We start from the raw sequence: 26,398 nt of genomic DNA on the forward strand, positions 1-26,398 counted from the left end.
ACACTGACGTTGGTGCGCCTATCCTGGCAATGGATTTGCAGGATCTTGCAGAGGCAGTGTTGGTGGTACCTCTCCAGTGCTTTGAGGTGCCTGCTGTACATGGTCCATGTCTCTGAAGCATACAGGAGGGCGGGTATCACTACTGCTCTGTAGAACATGAGCTTGGTGCTGGGTTTGAGGTCCTGGTCTTCAAACACTCTCTTCCTCAGGCGACCGAAGGCTGCACTGGCACACTGAAGACGATGTTGGACTTCGTCATCAACATCTGCCCTTGTTGACAGTAGGCTCCCCAGGTATGGAAAGTGGTCCAAGGCCTCGTCGTGGATTTTGATAATCGGGGGGCAGTACTGTGTGGCGGGGCAGGTTGGTAGAGGACCTTTGCCTTACGGATGTTTAGTGTAAGGCCCATGCTCTCGTATGCTTTGGTGAAGGTGTTGACGATGGTTTAGAGTTCGGCCTCAGAGTGTGCGCAGACGCAAGCATCGTCTGCATACTGTAATTTTGTCAAAAACCCATGTGTATATCCTTGGTGAATTAAAATTTCTTCAACTTATACTTCCTATCACTTCTACGTGGTGCATCCCATGTGGCTTCAGTAGAGGTAGAGGTCGGCTGCTCAGATCCTTACCCTGACTACTGAGATGCTTTTGGCCTACTCCCTCTGGGTTTTGGAGCCTCTGTGGGCCCCACCAAAGACTGCTCCACCTGCACCTGCGCAGGGCCAGACTCGGCCATCAGGAGACGAGCAGCATGTCAGGAATTGGCTGAGGAGGGGGCAATGGGTGAGAAGTGGGAGCGCTTTGAGTCGAGTTCCCACTTTCTGTCCCCTTTCACAATTATCCCTCTCCTGGGCCAGCACCACATCATTCCTAAAGCTCTGCTGGAGAGCAGCTTGGCAGAGATCAGTGACGCATTGTAAAGCAACGGATAAGGTATCTGTCAACCTGTTTAAGGCAGCAGACATCTCCTGCATGGCCGTGGTCATGGCTTGCATAGATTCATTTGAGAGCCAGGCAAGAAGCTCCATGGAGGAGGCCACTCTCTCCATGGCTGACATTCTCGCAACTCCCTGTGCCATCAATCCACTAGCAATCAAGTTGGACTCCTCCAGCCTCTCCACTATTGTGGAGAGTATGTGTGGCATGTCTGTCAGTACCTGGCTTAGTTGCTAGCATTCTTCTTCTCAATGATAGTCCCTGGGGTTCAGCATCTGTGTCCAGCTAAGCAAAGCTTGGAGAGTATTGTGCCCCCCGACGCGGACTCTCCACAGCTGTCCCTGCTACCAGTGTCTGCTCGTGTTCACTTGTGACGTGTGAATCACCAGGTGAAAACACAACTAACCACTGAAGTGTGAGTATTTGCGTTGGTGCATGGCTGTAGGTCCTGTGATTGTGCACCCTCAGAATGAAAGAGGTCCTCTGTGGCATCATCCTCATGGATGTCCTGCAACACTTGCTGTATGCTTGAAGGCCATGGGCAGCCTGAGGCTCGAGCCAAATTTGGCTGCTGGTCTCATTTAAATGCCGCCGGCGAGCTGCGCATGCCAAATGGGTGCTCTGCTGCAGCTCGCCAGTTGGGGAGGGCAGGAAATCAACTGACTCTTATGCTGAGCTGGCCAGCAGGTCAAGTCTGTTGTGGGGGTGGGGGGTTGCATAGAAGGGGTCTCTGGGAGGGCCATGAATGGGCCGCGAATAGTGGTCTGCAGTTTTTTGGTAGGCCCAGAAGGTATGCTCCTGCATCTCCTGGGCCAGAAAAATGAAAACTGAAAATTTCCTTGGCCTTTTTTGAGTGGCCTCCAGCGGTCTGTTTAAGGATCGTGGTTAGCCACTCAACGCCTGGTACAACTAGGTAGAGCACGTGCGGTGCAGGAACCATCCATTTGTACCTGAATTTTGCATTCACAGTCCTACAACCAGTGTAGGACCTCGATTTGCATATTTAAGGAACCTAACTCTTGTTTCAGGCGGGCGCCCATGACAACTATCCGAACCAGTAAAACATCCGGTGCACTTCCAGCACCGTTCGGGTGAGGTAGATCACAAAATTCAGAGGTCTAATGCTGATTTTATGATAGAAAGACAGGCTTGAATTTCACCCCCCTAAATGCCAAAATAGCCGCCTTTAAGGAAAACTTAGTACAATGGAGTTTTACTTTCTAATTAATGATCTTCTCATAACTCATTTTCAGAAATATTTCAAATCTCCTGTTCCTGCAATTTTTTTTAGCAGATCTCTAATTACAGGAAAAAAACCAGGATCATCCCATATTAAACTAAAATATCCAAGATGAATTATTGGATGAAAACCATGACCAATGTCAATGTTGTCTGATACTGTAATTCATCCGTAGACTGCAAAGGTGCAGAAGCAAAGGATCCTCAGCAAGCACTGACTAATAGAATGTGCCTGAGTGCCACAATGCTGAGTAGTTAGTGAAAAAAATGAAGTAAATTTTTGTCTTTCATCTGACTGAAACCGTTGTTTCCAGCAAATCTATTATGGATGGTGATGAATTGGTTGGCAAAAAAAAGACAGAGAAAATAAAATGTTAATCTGGTTGTAGAGATTCTTTAACCATTTATCTGAAGACCTTGAGATGGCTCTCAATATTAGCAGTAATCCATTCAAATGTGTTGAATTAAGTGTAACACGTGAGGCTTCTTCAATATTGAAAATAAACACACTCAATCAGGGCCAGTATTATGTTTGCAAAATGATTGAAGAGCTGGAGCTCAATCAATAAATGAAAATAGAAGTTGTGGATGTAAAAATTCCCTGACGTATTGTAACTATGACTGCAGGCATGATGAAAGACTTGAGGTCTACCCACATTCATTAATCAAAACATTGCTTCTGGGTAGTTAATCTAAATTGATTAATGTCATAAGTTCATGGAGTTAACCTGCCCAAATTTGTGGGCATTGCATTTTCAACCAGAAACCATTGCATGCATAGAAGAGCGTGATATTTTCATTCTTGTTTATGACATAATTAAACATACAATTCAAGAAAGTCTTAGCAAAACCACAGTAGAGTTTTTGGTTGGCCTAGAGAAACATTTAGACAACAATCCTTTTCATGATTTACAGCCCTTTTCACACATTCGTATGATCTTTAGGGAATAAAATAGTTTTAAAATATAGTACGTAATGGAATACCTTACAGACAAATGGGTACAACATTTTTTGGAGGGGTCACATATCTCAAAATAACAAAAAGGAGCAAATATTTTAGTTATGAATGTGAAACTATTGTAGAGGAAAGATGGATTGATTTTCCAGTGTTGGATGCTTACATCTTTAGTAAGCAATGGTAGTGTGTGACAATTTGCAATATTAAAAATTGTGAAAACCCATTCACAGTTGTGCTTTATTTTTAAGAATGTGTATTCTCATGAGCAAATCTGACTATAACTGTAGGATGGAAATTACTGTTGCTAATTTTTATAATTTGAAAGCATATGAAATTCCTCTCTCTGTTATTTCAACCCATTTAAAATAATCGTGTTAATGCCTCTGTTAAAAATAGTGGAGTGTACAATTTATTATGAATGCTTCAAACATTTGCTGACAGTCATTTCCACTCTCATTTTGTTAAGTTAAATTTGTCAAATGTCCTTGAAAATGACACAAATACTGGAGTCGATTTTAACTGTTCCCACCAGGGTTGGATTGGCCTCCTGTTTTAATCCCATCTAGTTTTATAATGGAAAGAAAAATATGATAGGTTGTTAGAAGGGCGGCCAATTCACAGCCCCCCTCTTCCCTGCACCCCCCCTCTTTCCCAGCCCCATTTCTCACCAATAACAGTTAAAATTGATCCCACTTGTCACAGAAGAGTCTCTACAGTAAATATAATTTGTCATTCATTTGTCAAAGTCTTTAACGCTGCAACAGTCTTGAAAAGAGAAGAAACTATTTGAAACTTTTATTATATTTCGATTGGGAACCAAACCCCAGTGGTGAAGTCACTTGTTTTAGTGCATTACTCACTCTTCCCTCCACTTTATTATGTGAATGTTTCTCAGCTGTTCCAGCTCATGCATTCTGGCCACCTGGGTTACTATATGTAAATACACTTACGTTCCTACTGTTAAGAATTATGGGTAAGTGGCCTCACCATGAGTTTGTATTTCCTGTATAAAGCAGTATTCATTTCAGTATTAAAGGTAAATGCTACTCAGGAGGGGAAAGTATTTTTCAGTATAAAGTACTCCCTTCAAAAAGTGTTAAAGAAAAAGAAAGATTCCAATGCACCCTCACTGGGCTGGATTTTTCCAACCTCGGTGGGTCAGTGCCGGGCAACGTCCGTGGCGTGTGGGGATCTCACATCTGTCTGGATCCAGGCCTCCAACAAGATTTTACGTTGACTGAGCTTCTTAAGCCCGCCTTGCGAGGTTCCTGGCCAATTAAAAGGAAGCGGGTCTGATGACATCATTTGGTGACGCGTCATCAGCCGGTTTCCTTAAAGGGGCCATTTCCAAATTGATTTTGACAGTTGTGCTGTCAGTGTTCTACAGTATTGAGGTGCTGCAAACATTGACCAGCACTGCACAAAGATGCACGGCTGCACCCAGGCTCTCCCATGACTCCCTCCATATGCTTACGGAGGGAGTCACAGCATGCAGGGAGGTTCTCTTCCCTTCCAATGGGTGGAAGAGACCTCCCCAGGACACCAATGCAGCCTGGTTGCACATTGCAGAGGAGGAAATAAGCAGGGATGTCGGCAGGAGGACCAGGTTGCAGTGGCGCATACCTTTCAATGATCTGAACAGATCGTGAAACGTTACTGCAAAGCCACACTCAACCTCATCCTGCTGTGGCACTCATCACATCCTCATCACTCTGCCTTCCCTACCCTGCTCCTGCTCATCCTTACTCACACCAATTTACCTTGCACCTCCACCCATCCCTCTCTATCTATCTACATTATCACTTCTCCATCTCACTAGCCACCCCTCACTCTCACCCTCATCCTAGTCCAATCATACCAACTAACAACACACAAGGGTAGGCACTTGGGTGTTTTAGCCAATGTTCATGTATACTTTCTATTATTGCGTTGTCAAGCATTGAAATCCTTATTGTCACCACTTTGCCTTCTTGGACAGATTTGTGTGCACCTTTGAAAGTGTGTTAGTGAGTTCCAGTGAATGTTGAGATAAAACATCCCCCTTCCACCCCCCTCCGCCCCCAATGGTGATGAGTGTGAAAGGAATGGCTTGGACATTGTAGGGATGCTTTATGGTGCTGGTGTGGGATGGTGCCAACCTGGCACATCATGTGGCAGCCAGGGTGTTCAGTGTTAAGTGAAGCAAATCTGGACATGGTGACGCCATCGTTGGCATCCTGGGCAGCAATGTGCACAGGTGATGATGCCCTGTGTCCAGTGCAGCATCAGTTGATTTTTTTTTAATTCGCTTATGGGATCTGGGTGTCGCTGGCAAGGCCAGCATTTATTGCCCATCCCTAGTTGCCTTTGAGTAGGTGGTGGTGAGCCGCCTTCTTGAACCGCTGCAGTCCGTGTGGTGAAGGTACTCCTAGAGTGCTGTTAGGTAGGGAGTTCCAGGATTTTGACCCAGCGACGATGAAGGATCGGCGATATACTTCTAAGTCAGGATGGTGTGTGACTTGGAGGGGAACTTGCAGGTGGTGGTGTTCCCATGTGCCTGCTGCCCTTGTCCTTCTAGGTGGAAGAGGTCGCGGGTTTGGGAGGTGCTGCCGAAGAAGCCTTGGTGAGTTGCTGCAGTGCATCTTGTAGATGGTACACACTGCAGCCACGGTACGCTGATGGTGGAGGGAGTGAATGTTTAAGGTGGTGGGTGGGGTGCCAATCAAATGGGCTGCTTTGTCCTGGATGGTGTCGAGCTTCTTGAGTGTTGTTGCAGCTGCAGTCATCCAGGGAAGTGGAGAGTATTCCATCACACTCCTTACTTGTGCATTGTAGATGGTGGAAAGGCTTTGGGGAGTCAGGAGGTGAGACACCCACCGCAGAATACCCAGCCTCTGACCTGCTCTTGTTGCCACAGTATTTATGTGGCTGGTCCAGTTAAGTATCTAGTCAATGGTGAGCCCCAGGATGTTAATGGTGGGGGATTCGGCGATGGTAATGCCGTTGAATGTCAAGGGGAGGTAGTTAGACTCTCGCTTGTTGCAGATAGTCATTGCCTAGCACTTCTGTGGCACAAATGTTACCTGCCACTTATCAGCACAAGCCTGAACATCATCCAGGTCTTGTTGAATGCGGGCATGGACTGCTTCATTATCTGAGGAGTTGTGAATGGCACTGAAGACTGTGCAGTCATCAGCGAACATCCCCATTTCTGACCTTATGCTGGAGGGAAGGTCATTGATGAAGCAGCTGAAGATGGTTGGGCCGAGGACACTGCCCTGAAGAACTCCTGCAGCGATGTCCTGGGGCTGCGATGATTGTCTTTCAACCACCACAACCATCTTCCTTTGTGCTAGGTATGACTCCAGCCAGTGGAGAGTTTTCCCCCTGATTCCCAGTGACTTCAGTTTTACTAGGGCTCCTTGATGCCACACTCGGTCAAATGCTGCCTTGATGTCAAGGGCAGTCACTCTCACCTCACCTCTGGAATTCAGCTCCTTTGTCCATGTTTGGACCAAGGCTGTAATGAGGTCGGGAGCTGAGTGGTCTTGGCGGAACCAAAACTGGGCATGCGGAGAAGGTTGGTGTGGCTGTTGGTGCTGCTGGTGTGCCTGATGATGCTGGTGTTGGGGCTGATCGTATTGGGATTCTGAGGACCAAGTTGAGATATTTTCATGGGCACTGATGCTGATGGAATAGATGGCAGCTGAGGTTGAGATAACAGAAGTAATCTGTCAATGTTGAGGTAGGTTGTTCCAAGGAGGTGACAGTGGATAAAGAGATTACTCCAAACACTTCAAAAGTGCATAAAGCTCAAAAGTGGGTTCCAAATCATTAATGCTCCAGCTTCTAAGATTGGGAAGTGAACAGCTGTGAAGTAGAAGGTTTTAGACCACTTTTGCAGCTTTCACCTATTCACATACTTACCTGACGTGATACCTGCTCTCCAGGAACCTCATTGAAAACCTGGTAAAATGGTAAGTGACATAATAAAACTCACTACGCACTTGGTTTGAGCATAAAGCAAGGCTTTAATCAACTTGTTTCAGAACATGGAGGTCTAGTTGTACTTCACTAGTTCCTTGTCTTACAAAATGTCCCTGGCAAGCTGGGGCTGAGTATTTATACTCCTCGGACGGCGCCACCAGCTGGCTGTCCAGCGTTATTTCACGCGTAGTTTCTTGATGAATGATGAGATTTATAACAGTAAGTACATGGGGAAATGGTTCTTAACGACCTTTTAATAAGCTTTTAACTATCTAAATTGGCTGACCCGTCGCTTGGTGTCGGGTCTGTTCAGATATGACAGGCCCGACACTTGGGAAACTGGCAAGGAGGTGGGTTTACAGCGGGATATCGACCCACTGTCAATCTTTGTGATTTTGTCAGCGGACCCGCCTCCAAACCCACCCTCTGAGCGCTGGCAAAATTCAGCCCACAGAGTGAGATGTTCCCATTTGCACCCATCAAATAGGAGTATCAGGTTATGTTAAGGATCATTATGTAGGAATGGCTAGATTCCTAACGAAAGGACTGAGATCGAGTCAGTCTATCAAACACACGATGTTTAATACTAATCAACAGAGTTTAAAATGAAAACACAGGAGAACTACATTACAGGTCTGTACTCTTTGCTGGCTCCACGAGGACTGGCTAGGGCGGCTCCTCAGCCTGACGTCATGACATTTTCCCGCCGCTGGCGGATCACGTGATCAACGTGATGACGTCATCGCGTTTGGTCTCATTCTTAAAGGGACCGCGCTATGTACATGCAATGATATGAACAAAGATACAGATTCATTCTATAGCTAATAATTTGTTAAAGATAATTATGTGCATTAGATCAGAGTCCCCCTGGTGGCTCTGCCACAGTTATTTAAATATATATTACATAGCAATATCATTTTTCAAGATACTGTAGTGATAGATTGCATTGCATCTATTGGCACAGTGAGTACAGGGATTAACAACATGAGGCAACTGATGATTGTCGCTAACTTCAGATGGGCTTTACAAAAGACAGTACTCAGGATTGGGAATTAGCCTGGCTGCTGACAGAGCTCAAGATAGCACCTGAGATTGGGATTGGGTCTGGTCACAAATAGGATACAAAGACTGGAGCTCGAGTACCCACCATTACACAACTTTTTAAAATAATGTTGGTGCTATATTAGTAAAGGAGGTTCAGGGTCACCAGAATCCCAAATGGTTGTCATGAAATCGTACATCCTCCAACATGCTTACTCCTTCCACAGGGAAATCACTTCGAAGTGTTAGGGGGTAGAGTCCACACACAATTAACAAAGAATAAGGGGAGGTTTTTTGGTAAATACAACGACTTTATTCTCAAATCATAAAACGTAGTGAAATATATTGCGGGCTTGATTTTCACTTTGTGCTGAGATTTTCTGTGTGATTTTGCAGAATAAAGTGCAACATGTTAAAACGAGCCAAAACTTCATCTTGCTTCAAACTGTAAAATCTCTATTATAATTTTTACACATGAAATTTTACAAAGATCACTATATTCTGAAATGAAAATGAAACTCTGGGATAGAAATTAGCATGCATTGCACTCATTCTCTGGCTGTAAAACGTGCGCAAAGTGTATCAATTTAGCAATGGGACGGCCTGTGTCCAATCAACGCAGACGTTGGTTCCACTGCTAAATGTGTGGGTCCTTTTTTTGGCTTCCTGCATGGAGATAACAAGTATAAAAAAATTAAAACCCTTCCGGCAGAGCAGGAGAGTTCCTCTGACTCCACAGCAGTTGCGATTGGCCCTCCCCGTAACCCTCTCCAATCCCGCCTCCCAGGACTTACCTGAGGGCCTCTGCCAGCATGGCAGGTAAACCAACATTGATGTCTTTGCTCGGGTGAGCTACAGGTGGAGACACGATCAGCATCAACAGCTTGCACCGAGTATGTTGATGAGGCTCGAGGACCAATTTCCTTTGATCCTCTTGGTTTAGGCATGTGCTGATATCTTGGCTGGTTTCTGAAAGGACTTTTTATTTTTATGTTGTTAAGAGTGAATTGAAGCACTGTACAAATACAATTCTGTGGGGCAATCTAACCAGCTTGTCTCCACCTTGGCCATCGATTCCATTCCCATCCCCGGCCACTGTCTCAGACCTCAGTATCTGAGGCTGGCCCTCAACCCAGCTTCTTCCTGCTTCACCTGCACTCATGCTGTGTGCTTCACACCGTGCTCCCTGCTCTAAATCTGCATGTTTCTTTGGATGGATATTTTTCGACTGTTACTTGCGGCAGGTGAATTGAGTGATGTTAGCTTCTCTGAGGTGGATGAGCCAGCAGCCTCAAGCCCTGCTGCTGCACCTGAGCCATACCTATGGAAACACAATAGGGAGAAGCATACACTGCAATCTACAAGATACTCACTGTGCCACCTTTCAGTAACCAACATATGCCATGCTATGATGTAGTGCCTGGTAAGTTGCTTACTGTCAGAATGCTCAAGTACATGACAAAGACCATGACAAGTTATTTCAGTTCTCCAGAACAGTACAACCAGAGGACATGGCCTATGCTAGAAGGGAGTAAATTCAAAACAATCTGCGGAAAAAATATTTAAGTGAGCAAGTGGTCAATCTATGGAACAGGCTCCCTAGGGAGACTGTGGCAGTAGTTAGTATTGATTAATTCAAATGCAAATTAGATAGAATTCTTTCAGACAATAACATTGTGGGATACGATAAATTAGCAATTTGAGCCACGACCTGTGGTCCCTGTAGCATGCTTGGGAGAATAAAGGTGACTTTGAACCTTTGGTTCCCAAACCTCTCCACCACTAGGGTTTTCCTCGTGTCCTTTCAGTTTCTGTTGTAGACTAAATGATAGGCTACGATTAGCCAACTACTCCATTGTGTCATGCATCTATCAGGATGGTAGAAGGCGAACTAGATGGACCTTGGTCTTTTTTCGTCTAGCAATTCCGATGTTCCTATGTTCTTTGAGGGAACAAAATCTGCAAGAAAGGGTACAAGGTTGGCCACCTGCACAGCCCTTTCTAATGGTCTGGATGGCATGAAGCCCACCATATCCAGAGTCAGCCGCTCCAGTTGCCAGCCTCCTCCTTCTGTGATGCACCTCTTTTTCCTGAAATCATGAAGAGATTGATGGTGATAGTTTCATGAGCCCCGCCATTGCTACAGAATCAGCCAATGTGCCTCCAGAGCACGAGAAGATGCAGCATGCAAGTGGGTGTTGGTGGAATCTTTACTGGCCCTACACACCATCAGCGAAAGGATTCCTGGGACTTGAAAGCTGCGGCATGCATGAAGACGGGTTGCCTTGTAATAATGTGACAGAGGTCCCTAAAGATAAGGAAACATTCCATGTCATTGTGGAGCTGGTTGAGGTGAAAGTGTTTATGTGTCATGCTATACCAGCACATTGTAAATATCAGCAAACACTATGGGCTCGATTTTGCCATTGGGGCGGGCTGGGGGCGTGTCAGCCGCTTTTCGTGTTAGCCACCCGACTCCAATTTGATGTGGGAAAATTATGCGATTTTCCCCTAATTGGGCAATTGATTTCCAGCGTGTGGGAACTCCTGGCCCACTTAGTCTTTCCATCCTGAAAGTTGCCACCGATTATGTCATCAATGCTGCTGGATTTAAGGCCTGCAAGCAGCCTTGCTTCTTCTGCAGACTGCAAACCTTATGCCCTTTGCTGTGATAGATTCCTCCAGCCAATATGTCCAGCAGTAGGCCAAAGTCTGCACCAAGGTTCGATGACGCCGCCCTGCAAGCTCTCGTGGAGGGAGCAAGAGGAAATAAGGAGGTGCTCTTCCCTTCCTCAAGGAGGAAGAAGCCTCCCCAGCAGACGAAAGCTGTATGGATGCAAGTGGCCCAGGAGGTCAACTCTTTGTCTATGTGCCGCTGAACCTGGCTGCAATGCAGGAAGAGGTTTCATGACCTTCTGTGCACTGGAAAAGTGAGGGTGACTTTGCCATCACCCTCAATCTGATCCCCATTGCCTCTCCTCACCAGCACTCAGCTTTAGCAACCTCTTACTCCACATCCCACTTGACACTGACATCCCTGCACCCTTACCCATTCCCTCTCTATGGTCACATTCACCTAACTATTTGACTATACTGCCCTCACACTCCCTATCGCTGTGATGCTATGAAAACAACTTACAACACACAGGGAGGGCCCTTGGTCTTGCCACCTCACTCCATCTTTGTCTCCTTCTAACCATCAATGATACGGATTCTCTACACTCACTCCTTCATTCTCACTCAAACTCCACTTGTCTCCCTCATTGCAGAAAAAGAGAGCTCACAATAAGAGGGAAAGAGCGAGGACAGGAGGAGGGCCACCCTCAGTAGCCCAGCTCACCCCCTGGGAGGAGGCAGTCCTCGAGATCGTGGGAGTGGAGGAGGATGCGCAAGTGGGGGATGGACAGACGGGTGCATCAGAGCAAGCTGGTGACAGAATAGTTTCTCATCTCTCTCATTGACATAGCATGAGTCACTGATAATGATTCTGAAGCTCTAACAGATTGACTTTTGATCATCTGCAATATTCAATGTGCATGTAACCTTGGCCTCACATCTCTGACTCTTTCCTTTACTCCCCCACAGGACCATCGAAAGTCCCCATCCCCACTACCCAGGAGGAACAGTCTGAGCCTCCAGACTCCTCAGAGGAAGCTGCAACCTCTGAGGGCACAGCGTCAGCAGAATTCAGTGCACCCAGCACCAGCGCAGACACTCACACCTCGGTGGTACCTTTGCGAGATAGTACAGTGTTGTCACCTGGTGTATCACAGCTCACAAGTGAGCATCAGCAGATGGTGGAGACAGGGACAGCAGTAGAGAGTCCTCGTCGCAGTGGAGAGGATGCTCCCAGCTCGGCTCAGCTGCATGTTGACCCTGTGCCTCCGGGTCCATCCAGAAGGAGAGCAGCGCTGGAACTCCAGGAACAGGTGCAAGAGTCTCTGACAGGTTTTGTCTCCAGGATCGCTGCGAGTGTGGAGCGAATGGAGTAGTCCATCGCTAACATGAGCAAAGCCTTTGTGGAGGCATTGGCGCATGAATGCATCACCACGGAAAGGATGGCAACCTCCTTGGAAAGGGTGGCTACCTCCATGGTAAGGCTGGCTACCTCCATGGTAAGGCTGGCTACCTTAGTCACTTGGGTGTAATGTTGTGTTTAATTTTGAAAAGCCATCAGTTGTTTATTGTCATAAAAAATTCTGATGGCAAACTGTTGCAGTTGTGGTGTATGTAATTTCGCTAATGGGACTTCCACATTGAGGGCTTAGGGTGACTTGCAATTGTCAGTATGGTGGTCAGAGCGATAGGAATCCGCAGGTTCTTGGCCATTGTCGATGGTTTGATAAGAAGGTGCGAGGCAAAATTGTTTGATTGTGCAGGCTAAGCAAATCTGGCCAAGATGACTGCGTCCCTTTTATATCGGGCAGCAATGTGGTCGCGCGCTGGCGCCTTCTGGCCTGTGCAGCTTCAGGTGGGTGAGCAGCAGCTTGGCGCTCCTGCTGTTGCTGTTGCTGCTGCTGTTGGTGCTGCTGCTGTTGGTGCTGCTGTTGTTCAGTGTTCTGCTGCTGCCGCGGCTGGTCTTTGTCCGAATCTGATGTCCATGAGGAAAGGAAATAAATGGTTCCCATTCTGCTGGTATATACCTCAGTTGAGGAAGTGCTCATTCAAGGTGGGGAGAGGGGTTTCCCAGGAGGTCATACTGGAGATGGGTGTCAGGCTCCAAACTTCCACAACAATGTGTATACCTGTTAAAAGTTCCCCCAAACCTGAGACAACAAAGTTCTGCCACCTGCAAATGATGATCGCTGAAAACTCATTTTTAATGGTGGAGCTGCAGCTGTTAGTAAGCAATCCACTTGTGAGGCCGCCAGGATTCACTGGCGTGTTCCAGAGGAGACGTGCAGGATGTGGGAAAAGTGGTAAAATCAGAAAGGCCTCTCAAAATGAGATTATAGAGGCACTTAACTGGTTGTTAAGGGCCTTAAGGGCCTATCCCGCCTCTTGGAGGCGGGATGGAAACGGGGTCAGAAAACACGCATTTGGGAAAATTGCTCGGAGGCGGGATCGGGCCCCCCCGCCATTTTTTGAGATTTCCTCCTCGGGCCTGGCAAAATCGAGCCCCATGACAAATTTCTTCAGAGTGTTGAACTTTATTCTGACAGCTGACACCATGTTTACTTGCTCCACCATCTCTTGCCATGCAGTAATTACAGAATGCCTTTTGTGGAGGGTGACTCTCACTGCCAAAATGACAATTGAATAATCTACTTTAATATGACTTCTAGGGCTCTGTGCAAAGACAGAGCTGTCCTTCCTGCTCCCTACATCCTGGCCATCTCCTGGGTCATCCTCTAGCATGCAGCAGAAAACACAATGGTTCCTCCCATAGGAAGTGCAGGTGCCTCTTTTATGAGCTGGCTCCGCACTTTTAACATCCTACCCAGATTACCCTTCCCCAGCCTCCATGCTCCTGGCACTTGGCTCAATCAACTGGCATGCATCGTCATTAATGAAGGGACCTTGGTAAATCTCAGGAGGTCTGCTCCCCTGCACTTGTAATGCGAAATGCTTTGATGCACTTCTGTCAATATGCCAATACTGCACCACCAGCGGAAAATTGGCACAATAGTTGAAGGTTTAAACTTACTGAGAAGTGTAAAAATAACAAATTATACTTTTCAAACTTACTTTATTAAGTAAATTCCCTTAATCTGTATTTCAATTTATGGAAATCATAACAGTGCACAGAACATAAATAACAGTGCAAAGTGGAAATGTGGGATTATTTGAATATTCATGGTCCTACACAAAACAAAATTAATTGCCTTGGATTTTGGTATTTGTCCGTGCTATTTAAAGCCTGTTTCGGATGTTCAACTGTGCAAGCTGTGAGTTATGATCCTGTGCCACCTCACCCCAGCAAAGCTTGCTATTAACTTGATGATGCAAAGCACTTCTTCACATTTAGTTGACTTATTTAAAAATGTACCACTTACTACAGAGAATGGAGGGATTTGTAACAAGTTGTTTTTCTCCTTTGCTTTTCACCCCTTTTTTCCTGAAGGTAGGAACATGGGTGAGCCTGAATACTGAACATCAATGGGTTATTTGACTATGGAGGTCATTGTAGCTGAGCCCATTCCTGCCCTCACTTGACTTCTACACACGCACACAAGAAGTCTTGCTGGTTTTTCCTCCTCTAATCACAAGCCTAAAAATTGAATATGGCCTGAAAACGGGCAATGTCATAGTCCAGTGCTATTTAGCTGCACCCGGTCAAAGTGGTCTAGATAGCATGCAAAATTCACGCTGAGTGCTCATTGACTTGATTATAGTGCTGATCTCAGCACTAAAACCACTGCTCATTGGCTTACCACTCAACAGGTGGGTCAATGTCGGGTGCAGCCTAATTGCAAGTCATGTTTGACCGAGTCTCTCTCTACTACTTAAAGAGGAGGTTCTTTGATACAGCAGCACCTCATTGTCATTCTATTTGGAGCGCCACTTGGAAGCAGTAGTGAATTGCAAGAGATGGCTGAGCAGCAGCAGAGGGAAAGAGCTAGACAGTTCTCAGATGTGGCTCTGGAGGCACTGGTGGTGGCCGTGGAGAGGAGGCGGGCTGTCCTCTTCCCGCAGACTGGTAGGAAGCCATCGGCCCATACATCTAGAAGGCTCTGGCAGGAGCTATCTGCACATGTGACGGCCAACAGTGTGGTCCCCAGATCCTGGATACAAATCCGCAAGAAGTTTAATGACCACACGACAGGTCAAGGTGAGTGAAGGCAAATGCCATATCCCACCATCTCCACCACAAGCATCACACACGACTCAATGCACCACACCCCCATCACTCACCTACCAACAATCTCCCCCGCTCACCACTCAGACCTCACAATAATAGCTTCACTTCACTCTCGCAACCTTACCACTGCTGCAGCACACACACCCACGTTTCACACCTTGCACACATTGACAGGTATTCAACTATGGCAGGCACACCAACCAAACACATTACACCACACTCACACACACTTCCCTTTCTTTTGAAGGCTAAGTTCGCTCACAATCGCTGGGAGCAGCGGCAGAGAGGTGGGGGGCAGGGGGCAAGCACCATTGCATCATTTCAGGGAAAGTTGAGTCAATATTTGCAGCAGAGGAAGTTACAGTGCTCTGGGGGAGAATATTGAGCAGTGGGATTCATTTTGGATTTCTATAGTAAAAATCTGGTACAGATACAATGGCCAAATAGCCTTCTTCTATGCTATAACTTTTGATGGCTATATGTTGATGGACCCCGTAGCAATCCAGCTGATATTGGACAACTCTGCAGAGATCATGGGGGCGATTTTCCCAGCCCCAAGGAGGCAGGTTTGGAGGCGGGAAAGGCGGGAAAATCGTAAAAACTAAGTGTGGGTTCGGAACCTGCCTTCATCCCGACTCTGCGCAATTTTGCTGGTGCCTGTTTTGCTGGGTGGGAATCTGTCCCGCCTCCAGCAGGCCAGAGAGGTTGTTAAGAACCTTAAATGGTCGTTAAGGGCCGCTCTAATCCTATTTTGAGAGGCCCTCGTTATTTTTCCACAAGTGGGTGGCCTCCTCACATCTGCAGGTCCAACATTTAAATGGAGCTTTCACCAGGGATTAGTTACAGGTGGCAGAACTTTGCTTTAAAATGTCTTTCAGAACTTTTAGCAGGCCTACCAAAGTCAGAGGTGCTTCAGCTTCTATCTATCAACTGTGGGAGCTCCTTGGAAGACTCTCTCCCCGCTTGGAATGAGCGCTTCCCCAACGGAGGCATCTGTAAGTAGCATGGGAACCATTCATTTCCTTTCACCATGGACCTCAGATTCGGATGTGGAGCATCCACGGCAGCAGCAGAACCAGGCAGCTCAGCAGCAACACCAGCAGGAGCCCCAACCTTCGGCTCACCCACCTGATGCTGCACAGGGCAGAAGGCGCCAGCGCATCAAGGCACCTTGCCGCAGGAGATACCCACAACTGAGGGTTTACAGACAGAGGGTGAGCTACCTCAACATGAGTGAGCAGCAGTGCCAAAGGAGGTTGAGACTTTCGCGAGAGGCTGTCCGAGACATCTGCGTACTGCTGCACCAACACCTGGAGCCCAGAGCAGCGGGTGGACACCCCTTACCAGTGGCTGTCAAAGTCACCACCGCACTCAACTTTTTTGCCTCGGGATCCTTCCAGGGATCATCAGCAGACACCAGCAGCATCTCCCAGTCAGCCGCCCACAGTTGCATCATGCAGGTTACCGATGCCCTTTTCGCAAAGGTGCACAATTACATTCACTTCTCAAGGGATCAAGCAAGTATAACCGCGCGTTCAGTTGGCTTTGCAAATATGGCAGGCTTGCCAATGGTGCAGGGCGTCATAGACTGCACACATGTGGCCCTTAGGGCACCCATCACAGCCCAACTGTCTTTGTCAACTGCAAGGGCTTCCACTCCCTCAATGTACAGCTGGTGTGTAACCACAAGAAGGAGATTTTGCATGTTTGCGCCAAATTCTGTGGTAGTGCCATGACTCTTTCATCCTGCAGAACTCTAGTGTTCCTCCTCTTTTCAATCCACCAAACCAACTTCACGGATGGCTCCTTGGTGACAAAGGCTACCCCCTGAAGAAGTGGCTAATGATTCTGATCAGGAGGCCAGCTAATGAGGCTGAAGTGCGCTACAACGCCAGCCACACTTCGACCAGGTCCATCATTGAGCAAACCATTAGGATGTTGAAGGTGCACTTCCATTGCTTTGACCGATCAGATGGAGCCCTGCAGTATACACCACACAGGGTCTCCAGAATGGTCGTGGTCTGCTGTACACTGCACAACATCGCACAGCGTCGTGGCTTGCAGCTTCCAGATGAGCAAGTGGCTCAGTTCCAAGCCTCCTCGGATGAGGCTGAGGAGGAGGAGGTGGAGGATATGGAGGAGGTGGAGGAGCAGGAGGAGGAGGAGGAGGAGCAGATCAGAGCGCCGGTGTATTGACCAGTGGCAGCACGCGAGCACATGGCTGTCATGATGCAAGGGATGAACTTATGTTGGCCAGATTTGCATAGGTTGCCCATGTTGGCACACATCCTTGGCTCCATCTTAAGACATGCTAGACAATGGACATGGCTCTCTGGCCTTCTTTCACTCTGGCCACCAACCTGACAATGCAAGTGTCGCGGAGCCCGCAATGTGGAGCTACCTAAGGTGAAAGAACAGATGCTATCCCGCTAACATTATGCCATCAAATCATTTTAATGCTTTCCAACAGGGATGGCATTTCGTCAATACACATAAACATTCACCCAATCTACACACAGGTCTGTACCCACACAGCCTTAGTTTCTTTGGGAGGCCTCTTCCTCCCAGATGAGGGGAAGAGCACCTCCCTGCTAGCTCTCACACCCTCAACCAACATTTGCAGCGCTTCATCCGAGAACCTCGGGGAGGCCCTTGCCTTGGAATTGGACATAGTGGTTTCTCAAAAAATATTACAGGTGGTGCAGCATCGACAGAAATCGAGTGGAATGATCCAAGGCAGCAAGCGGCCCTTAAATGAGGCTGGAAAAGCGATGTCAGCAGAGGCGAGTTTCAGTTCCAAAACACTAATTGACCCAGGGCAACCCACACGTCTGAAATCAACTGGCCAATTAGGGGGAAATTGCAATCAGTGGAGGAGGGTTTGGAACCTACACAAACCAAAACCCACCTCCAATGGGAAAATCACCCCTCAGGAATCAAACCAATTTTACATTACTTACTTTGACATATTTTCAGTTTTCAAATACTTGGTCTTTTTTTAAATTGTGGAATCCAGATGGGCGCCAAAGTGTCCAGACACCTTACTGCAATTATATAGGGCCCTGGTGAGACCACACCTGGAGTATTGTGTACAGTTTTGGTCTCCTTACCTAAGGAAAGATATACTTGCCATAGAGGGAGTGCAATGAAGGTTCACCAGACTGGTTCCTGGGATGGGGGGGGATTGCCCTATGAGGAGAGATTGAGTAGGCTAGGCCTATATTCTCTAGAGTTTAGAAGAATGAGAGATGATCTCATTGAAACATACAAAATTCTTACAGGGCTTGACAGGGTAGATACAGGAAGGATGTTTCCCCTGGCTGGGGAGTCTAGAACCAGGGGTCACAGTCTCAGAATAAGGGGTCGGCCATTTAGGACTGAGATGAGGAGAAATTTCTTCACTCAGAGGGTGGTGAACCTTTGGAATTCTATACCCCAGAGGGCTGTGGAGGCTCAGTCGTTGAGTATATTCAAGACAGAGATCGATAGATTTTTGAATATTAAAGGAATCAAGGGATATGGGAATAGTGCAAGAAAGTGGCGTTGAGCTAGACGATCAGCCTTGATCTTATCGAATGGCGGAGCAGGCTCGAAGGGCCAAATTACCTACTCCTGCTCCTATTTCTTATGTTGTTATGTAATAGACCAAGACCCATAATGTGGGCATTGCTAAGGTTGGAAATAGTAAGAGAATAGCAAATGGACAGAATTCTGATCCTACAGGTATAAAGAGGTGTAAGGCTGAAGCAGAAGGAAGATAGAAATTTTCTCTACTGATCCTGAAAATGGATTTAAACATGCTGGACATATTGAATTGTTGGCCTAGAAATTCATTGATGCCGCTCCCGTTTTACAGGCATAAAATGGGCACCTAAGTTTCCAATATGGTGGGCAGCATCCGCGGGCAAATTCCGCACCAGAAGTGCACCACCTACCATATTGCTAAAGGCTTAAGTATAGGTGTCCAGGGTCTGTGCCTGAATTGAGCGTTAGGCCCTTTGGATATGCAAATAGAAGGCTGAACGCCTGTTTCAGGACCCCTTCTAGAAATTAAGCTGCCCTGAACGCAGCCTGTGTCAGGCCTCCTAAGTTCAGGATTACCAAGTCTACATGCAGTCTAACAAGTGGTCTTTAAAGGGACTGCTGGAGGTTGCTACCAAAAGGTAAGTTTTTAAAAAATAATTACTTGAATGAGGAGCCAGGAGGAGCCCGAGTGCTCCACCTAACTCCATGTCACAACCCGCTCGGCCCTTTCCTGATCGCTGCCGGTAACGCAGCAGCCAGAAATTTACATCCGCATCGCCAGTAAACTGTCTGGGGGCGCGCAACAGGCGTCTGCAGCTCATTGATCCAATTTAAATGAGGCCTGAGGCCCAATATCGGGTGTGCCTTGGCCCTACCTGTTTCAGGGATCATTCAGGCTGATGCTATCCAATTCCAGCCCCATCGTCTTTGTTCCTTCTGTAAGGTGTTCCAAGCAATATCAAATATTTTGTATATACTCAGATTGCAGCTTGCCCATACATTGTAGGATAAATTAACCAGAAGTATGACTTATTTCCAAATAGTTACATAATAAGGTCCAAACCTGATTGATTGTGGTCCTGCTGTACAAAACACTGGAGAATATTCAGGAAATAATTTGCTTTGATTATATTCAAAATGTTAATAAAATATTTTTAAACCATTCTTTCTACGATCTGATTGCATTGGTCTCTGTGTGTTGCGGGGGTGGGGGAAGTTGGTGGGTGGTTGCATGTGAAATCTAACTGTGAGATATCTTCATTTTAACTTCTGTTCTACAATTAAGCTTTGGTTTACTACCTTTGTGATCACTCAAAGTACGTGGCCATAAGTAATTTGTTACTTTTTTACCATCTGTTTGCATTAAAACCAATAGAATGTTTAACTATTTAGCAAAAAACAATAGAATACAAGCCATGATGTGGAGATGCCGGTGTTGGTGTTGAGCCAATCGCCAGACGCCATCCTACAACTCATCTGCTTCATCCTTGACCACAATGTCTTCACCTTCGACAATCAGTTCTTTACCCAAACACACGGAACAGCCATGGGGACCAAATTCACACCCCAATATGCCAACATCTTCATGCACAAGTTCGAGCAAGACTTTTTCGCTGCACAGGACCACCAACCAACGCTATACAACAGATACATCGACGACATTTTCTTCCTATGGACCCACGGTGAAGAATCACTGAAAAGAATACACGATAACATTAACAAGTTCCATCCCACCATCAAACTCACCATGGACTACTCCTCAGAATCGGTTTCATTCTTGGACGCACGAATCTCCATCAAAGACGGACACCTCAGCACTTCACTCTACCGCAAGCCCACGGAAAACCTCACCATGCTCCACTTCTCCAGCTTCCACCCTAACCACGTTAAAGAAGCCATCCCCTATGGACAAGCTCTGCGAATACACAGGATCTGCTCAGACGAGGAGGAACGCAATGGACACCTACAGACACTGAAAGACGCCCTCGTAAGAACGGGATATGACACTCGACTCGTCGATCGACAGTTCCGACGGGCCAGAGTGAAAAATCGCATAGACCTCCTCAGAAGACAAGCACGGGACACAACCAACAGAGTACCCTTCGTCGTCCAGTATTTCCCCGGGGCAGAGAAACTACGCCATGTTCTTCGCAGCCTTCAACATGTCATCAATGACGACGAACACCTCGCTAAGGCCATCCCCACGCCTCCACTACTCGCCTTCAAACAGCCATCTAACCTCAAACAGACCATCGTCCGCAGCAAATTACCCAGCTTTCAGGAGAACAGCGACCTCGATACCACACAACCCTGCCATGGCAAACTCTGCAAGACATGCCAGATCATCAACACAGATACCATCATCACACGTGAAGACACCACCCACCAGGTACATGGTACATACTCATGTGACTCGGCCAACATTGTCTACCTCATACGTTGCAGGAAAGGATGCCCCGGAGCATGGTACATCGGCGAAACCATGCAGACACTGCGACAACGGATGAACGGACACCGCACAACAATCACCAGGCAGGAATGTTCCCTCCCAGTCGGGGAACACTTCAGCAGTCAAGGACATTCAGCCTCCGATCTTCGGGTAAGCATTCTCCAAGGCGGCCTTCAAGATACACGACAACTCAAAATCGTCGAGCAGAAACTGATAGCCAAGTTCCGCACCCATGAGGACGGCCTCAACCGAGATCTTGGGTTCATGTCACGCTACATGTAACCCCACCTGATGTAGAGTCATCCAGACTCGAGTCGTCATTGGCTTGTTCTCGCTACACAGATGCGGCCGGACCTGCTGTGATTTCCAGCAAAAAAAATTTTGTTTGTTTTTTGTTTTTCATACAGACCCCAGCATCTGCAACATTTGACCCCTTGTGACCCCACCTCATTGTTCTTTGATGTAATGTTTTCCCGACTGACCTATTTGGACACCATCCACACCTTTGATTGCTGTGATTATCTCTCTGCCGAGGTGTGATAAAGGGCAGTTAGAAAGATTACCTGTAATCATCTGGCAGTGCTCCCTGACTATATATGCTGTGTCTATATGCTTCTCTTCACTTCACCTGACGAAGGAGCAGCGCTCCGAAAGCTTGTGATTTCAAATAAAACTGTTGGACTATAACCTGGTGTTGTGCAACTTCTCACAATAGAATAAAAGTTAGAGGAATTCTCGATCAAACCACAGACCGCACCTTGAGTACTGTGTCCAGTGCTGGTCACCATGAAACAGGAGAGAGATTCAAACGTGTAGAAGATCCAAGAGGCTGCTCTTTTGTCTTAGAGTTCTGTGTTATGAGGAAAGATGGAATAAACTTTTCAGCCTTGAAACAATGCATCTAAAGGTATACAAGATAGCAAATGGTATGGAAGAGGTAAATCCAGAGAATGCAAATTTAGAACTAATATTAGAAAGTTCTCCACACAAAAAGTGAGTGAATAATACATGAAATGGACTTGTGAACAATACATGAAATGGACTTGTGAATAACTAAATATGAAAACCTTGGATCATTTAAGAACCATTTGGATGCTGCAGGGTGGGGTGAGGGAGCCTTTAGGTGCATTCTGGATGGATGAAGTAAGCTGGGCCTTAATCTTTTGATTGGGAGCTATTTCAAAATCTTCAGCCTTGGACATGACCACTGAAAATTCTAGAGACAGGAATAAGTTTAACACAGATAATATTTTCTTCTGCGGTGATAGCTCCTGTTGTTTCGATCTTACAGCCGATCTGTGTGCAGTTGAGTAGAAGGTATGTGCTCCTTATGGAATCAGGCCTTCCCCAGTCCAATGATTTGATTAGTGTCTTCTCTCAACTCTTCAGCCATCAGGAAATCATCACTCTGAGATAACTGCATGCTTTTTGTCCTAAGCTGCCACCACTGTAAAGATTTCTACCACTTAACAATAGTGATTAACTTTTTTCAAGAGTTTTATTACTGATCATAAATCTTCAAACACATAAACCTGCCTTCAGATACAGAGCAGCTGGCAGCAGCAATAACACTTCAGGCAGGAGAAGTGTAGCTTGGAAAATTCATGTGATGCTTCCACCCCCTGAAGGATCCTGTCAGTCCACAACAGCTGTTCTGTCCCTAGCAGTACCCAGCTTTAGTTTCCTCTTTAAAGTGAATTGGTTAAATCTTTTTTTTCTAAGGACCCTCACCACCATGCATTCTCTTTCAGACCTGAGGAAAGCCTGGGCTGCATTGAGGATGTCCCCATAAATGGGTGTCACTCCCACTTGATGAATAGCCAGCAAGAGGTGTAAATTAAATCATTTAACTTAATTTTTTTTGGCTTCTTCCCCCACCAACCCAAAAAAAGTAATTTTTTTCTTATTTCCAAAGCAACACAACTGAGAACTAAAAAAATCTGAAAAAATGAGGGGTTGTGAATTTGAATAACCCGAGCCAATATATCCTGAACTTGTTGGTCATCATGGGGCAAAAACTGTGTTGCTTGCATTTGGATGTTAAGGAAGTTTGGGGTTCTGTTTTGTACTTTTTACCAGTATTAAATGTTTTAGTTGCTCCTTAAACTTGTGTGTAATCTACTTAATAACAGGACTCTTTAAAAAAAAAATCCCAGAGTAGAAACTTAAGTAGGTTCCTACAGTGGACTCTTGAGGTAGGTTAAGTTCTTTCATATTTTAAGCCATTATGATGCCGATGTTGTTACAACAGACCAAGGTTTCATTTTTAATGGTGTAGGCCTAGCACAATGCCAAGTGAACTTTTAAAATAAAATCAAAACTTTCTAGAGCAGTGGAATCCAAGAACTAGTGATATGAATGGATACAGATTAAGAGGTCCTACACTTACCAAGGGAACTGAAGGATTTTTCCTCCAAAAATGTTGCTGAATAGGGTGGCTTTGGTGCTTAACTGAGGTAGAAGACACATTATCCAATGGTATTATTTTCTCACTAGATTTAAAATAGCAACAGGACTTAAAATGGCCAATTTTCACTCCCGCACAATGTGGTACAGTTAGGGACAAGCTAATGTCACAGCCAGTTGTAGTTTTAAACTTAGATCCTTTGGACCCGATCTTTATTGGAGCGGGATTTCCAAGCGGGGGTAAGGAGTTCTGATCGGTAAACCCGGAAGTCCAGGTTTCCCCGAATGCTGTGGAGTTTTACAGCACGCGTGCATTTATTTTTAACAGGATCCCCACCTGGAAGGCAGCCTGATTGACAGGCTTGGCTGCCTGTTGAGCGGGGAACGCTCCAGAGGAGGCTGCAGCCCAGGAGCAGGTCAGTTTCCTGCTGCTGGGGTAAAGATTGCGAGTGGGGAGGGTGGGTGGGTACAGAGTGGTTTGGAGGGTTGGAGACAGATCGGGGGTGATCGGTGATCGCGGGGAGGGGGTCAGTGATCGCGGGGCAGTGTCTGATCGCAGGGGTGGTCCATTCACGGAGAGGGAAGCAGGTTAGCTTGGGGGTTGGGAGGAGGCGCTCCTACTCCTCCTGGCCCATAAGCAGTGCTGAATAGGCACTTATCTCTTCACGAAGCTGTTCTCATCTCCCTTTAGCTGCCTGGCTTCCCAAGGCTCCGGAAACCCGACCAGCCAGGGTTAAATTTAAAATATAGCTAAAATATGAGGCACGCAGTCTCATTAAAATATTTAAATGAACAACCCGCCTCCTGGGAGCGGTTGCCCCCCCCCACCCCATCCCGCCTCCATTAAAACTGGAAGAGGGCAGATTCAAGGCGGGTCAGGTTCATCCCACCCGACCCAAACCCACCTGTTTTTGGGGTTAAAAATCCCCTAAGAATAATGGCAACACTTTGGGAAAGACATCCATCAGGTATCAAAGACTGGATTATGAGGTTTACCTGTACTTGGGGGAGGAGGGAGGGAAGATGGAGATCAAGCAGTGATCAGAATTGGACGAAATGAGCATAAAACTATACACGATGTGCAGAATCCACCAGAGGATTTGGAGTTGGCCAGGGTATAAGCACAGTGAGTGCAAGCCCTTGAGAGACTGAGTATTGGAATAAACAGGAATAAATCTGCTGCTCTTATTCCTTCCAAATGGCACTGAGACAGAAGCATTATAATTTCTGCTAAGGAAATGAAAGACATTTGTCAGTCTGCTTATTCCTCATTTTTGCAAATCTGACTGCCTTCCCTTTTCAGAAATATTTGACAGACTTTTCAATGAAATTTAACTGCAAGGCATTGTCTGCCTTGAATGGTGCACATTGAGCTACTGATAAAGCACAAGTTGTGGAATTGTGGAATTGCATTTCCCACATAATTGCTAAATCAGTCCAGCAATTACCTAGTACCTAAATTGTAGCGACAATCCTTTATAATAATAGTCCCTAAAACATCTTAATACATATTACATAGGATCTAATAACATTTTAATTGGAGATTTGAACAAATCCTGTGGGATTGCACGAGACAAACTATCAATTCTTTTGGATTGTTTCTTGTGGGATATATAGGATGCTACAGGGTAACTTCAATGTTTTATGTTATAGAGAATATATTGAAAAATACACCAAAACAAAAGCAGGTCAAACAAGTTAACGTTTCGGGTATGGAACCTTCATCAGAACTAGACGATATTACAGATGAACAGCATTTAAAAAGGAACATTGTTGTGTATGTACCTTTAAGGGAATAACTGGTCTCAGACTGCACTACCGGCAGTGACCACCCCTGTATAAAAGGCCCTAGCAGGCTTCTGTAGTTTCAGTTACCAGGCTGTCTCCATTCAGTAAAGACTTGTTATAATCAACTCCTGCAGTCCGTGTCTCAAATATACACGGACATAATACTGGCGACGAGTAAGAAACAAACTTACCTGCAACTCGGCAGCACCTCAGACAACGTTATTGAAGGTCGAAGCCAGAAGAAAGAAAAAAAAATAATCCAACGAAACTCGAGAAACAGGCGTTGACCATGGGCAACCGCCCTCCAAATCATCGAATTGAAAAGTGCAGGAGAGACTGTCGAGAGCCAGGCTTGGTCTCCAGTCTGTGGTTTCCCAACTAATCGGGCTGGTGGCAGGTAGTGCACTGATCCTTCCTGGGCTGCGGCGGGCTAGAGCTCGATCGGGTGGCTCTGCAATGGGGCCGGGCAGCGAGTCGGGAAGCAAAGAGAGAGAGAGAGGGTGAAGCACACAGGGCACGGCCGGTGCTTCGCAGCCGGGCAGCGTTCGGACCTAAGAAGAGGGAGGGAAGTGTCCCAGAGGGTCCGCTCCATGACGGGAACGGTTCTTCAATTAGCGGAGCAAATATTGAAGTGCGATAGAAAAATAAAAATACCGCGGAGAGCGGCGTTGGCAGCAGCGATCGGGGAGGCGCGAAGACCATAGGGCAACGCCATTACAGGATAGTAAAATAAATATAATCGCCAGCAACAGCGTTGGCAGCAGCGGCAGCGGTGGGAAAGCGCGGGAGGCGCCATCTTAACTCGGCGGGGAAGAAGGAAAAGCGCGGGAGGCGCCATTTTGATCCATCGGGGACGAAGGCAAAGCGCGGGAGGCGCCATCTTAGATTTTCAAGATGCCAAAGACTGGCGATATCACTGCCTTCGATAATGCAATAGAAGACTGGACCACGTATGTGGAAAGAGTCGAGGTATATTGCGAGGCAAACGAAATAGCCGATGAGAAAAAGGCATTGGTATTGCTAAATTTAATGGGCGCAAGAACGTACGGCCTATTGCGGGACCTGATTACTCCAGCCAAACCGAAGGCGAAGAGTTTTAATGAAATTGTTGCTATCCTACAGGAACACCTAAATCCTACACCGCTGCTGATAGCAGAAAGATTTAAATTCCACAGGAGAAATCAGCATAAAAATGAGAGCAATGCTGATTACCTTACGGAACTACACAAGCTATCAAAGCACTGCCAGTTCGGAGCAGGACTGGCAGATACCTTATGGGACAAATTTGT

At 46.4% G+C, this 26,398-nt stretch overlaps 1 pseudogene; it reads right to left on the reverse strand.

Moving 5' to 3' along the window:
• Nucleotides 1-534: 534 nt before the first annotated feature.
• LOC147117506 (uncharacterized) lies at nt 535-9,016 on the reverse strand (annotated as a pseudogene).
• Nucleotides 9,017-26,398: the final 17,382 nt, after the last annotated feature.

This window comes from Somniosus microcephalus, chromosome 5 (assembly GCF_052327205.1).
Source record: "Somniosus microcephalus isolate GS21.2 chromosome 5, FLI_Smic_1.0, whole genome shotgun sequence".
Lineage (NCBI taxonomy): Eukaryota > Metazoa > Chordata > Chondrichthyes > Squaliformes > Somniosidae > Somniosus > Somniosus microcephalus.